Source organism: Oncorhynchus masou, chromosome 2, assembly GCF_036934945.1.
Source record: "Oncorhynchus masou masou isolate Uvic2021 chromosome 2, UVic_Omas_1.1, whole genome shotgun sequence".
NCBI lineage: Eukaryota > Metazoa > Chordata > Actinopteri > Salmoniformes > Salmonidae > Oncorhynchus > Oncorhynchus masou.
The window spans coordinates 4,442,921-4,444,975 of NC_088213.1; the positions used below are offsets into that span (position 1 = coordinate 4,442,921).

General features: G+C 42.0%; 1 pseudogene; it reads right to left on the minus strand.

Moving 5' to 3' along the window:
• Positions 1 to 577: 577 nt before the first annotated feature.
• Positions 578 to 2,055, minus strand: part of LOC135552219 (tetraspanin-18B-like) — a 6,778-nt pseudogene continuing 5,300 nt past the window's right edge.

Sequence of the window (2,055 nt, forward strand, 5' to 3'; positions counted from 1 at the left end):
TTCTAACATCTGATTCATAATCTACAGTCTCTATTCTCCTAACATCGGATTTATAATCTACAGTCTCTATTCTCCTAACATCTGATTTATAATCTACAGTCTCTATTCTCCTAACATATGATTTATAATCTACAGTCTCTATTCTAACATCTGATTCATAATCTACAGTCTCTATTCTAACATCTGATTTATAATCTACAGTCTCTATTCTAACATCTGATTCATAATCTACAGTCTCTATTCTCCTAACATCTGATTTATAATCTACAGTCTCTATTCTCCTAACATCTGATTTATAATCTACAGTCTCTATTCTCCTAACATCTGATTTATAATCTACAGGCTCTATTCTCCTAACATCTGATTTATAATCTACAGTCTCTATTCTCCTAACATCTGATTTATAATCTACAATCTCTATTCTCCTAACATCTGATTTATAATCTACAGTCTCTATTCTAACATCTGATTTATAATCTACAGTCTCTATTCTAACATCTGATTCATAATCTACAGGCTCTATTCTAACATCTGATTTCTAATCTACAGTCTCTATTCTAACATCTGATTTATAATCTACAGGCTCTATTCTCCTAACATCTGATTTATAATCTACAGTCTCTATTCTCCTAACATCTGATTTATAATCTACAGTCTCTATTCTCCTAACATCTGATTTATAATCTACAGGCTCTATTCTCCTAACATCTGATTTATAATCTACAGGCTCTATTCTCCTAACATGGTTGGTTGTCTTTAGGCTCTGTTCTCCTAACATTTGATTAAACATCTACAGGTGGATCTCTTCGGGCTCTCTTCTCCTTCGTCAGTCTGTGTCCCTTTGTTGAGTGTCTTCCTGGAGTTGTGTGTGTTGTCAGGGTTACTGGTCGATTCCTCTGAACAGACACATGGCAAACACCATGGCAAACAGCTGCGAGAACAAGGGAGACAGTTTAGGAAGGTCAGGAGGATCACTGCAATGTATTGTCACTATTGGCAAACATCGTAGCTAGATTACTTACTGCTGAACTCAAACAAAAAATTAGAGGGATTGAATCCACAGTATAGCAAGGACAGAAGGCCAATACTGTATCTTCTATAGCAAGACTGTCCAACCCTCTTCCTGGAGATCTACTGTCCTGGAGGGTTTTCAGCTCAACCTTCTTCCTGGAGAGCTACTGCCCTGGGTTTTTTTTAGCTCAACCTTCTTCCTGGAGAGCTACTGTCCTGGGGGGTTTTCAGCTCAACCTTCTTCCTGGAGATCTACTGTCCTGGGGGGTTTTCAGCTCAACCTTCTTCCTGGAGATCTACTGTCCTGGGGGGTTTTCAGCTCAACCTTCTTCCTGGAGATCTACTGTCCTGTAGGTTTTACAGTCCAACCCTCTTCCTGTAGATCTACTGTCCTGGGGGGTTTACACTCCAACCCTCTTCCTGGAGATCTACTGTCCTGTAGGTTATCAGTCCAACCCTCTTCCTGGAGATCTACTGTCTTGGGGGGTTTACACTCCAACCCTCTTCCTGGAGATCTACTGTCCTGTAGGTTTTACAGTCCAAACCTCTTCCTGGAGATCTACTGTCCTGTAGGATTTACAGCCCAACCCTCTTCCTGTAGATCTACTGTCCTGGGGGGTTTACACTCCAACCCTCTTCCTGGAGATCTACTGTCCTGTAGGTTATCAGTCCAACCCTCTTCCTGGAGATCTACTGTCTTGGGGGGTTTACACTCCAACCCTCTTCCTGGAGATCTACTGTCCTGTAGGTTATCAGTCCAACCCTCTTCCCGGAGATCTACTGTCCTGTAGGTTATCAGTCCAACCCTCTTCCTGGAGATCTACTGTCCTGGGGGGTTTACACTCCAACCCTCTTCCTGGAGATCTACTGACCTGGGGGTTTTCAGTCCAAACCTCTTCCCGGAGATCTACTGTCCTGTAGGTTTTACAGTCCAAACCTCTTCCTGGAGATCTACTGTCCTGTAGGTTTTACAGCTCAACCCTCTTCCTGGAGATCTACTGTCCTGTAATTTTTCAGTCTAACCCTCTTCCAGGAACAGGGTTG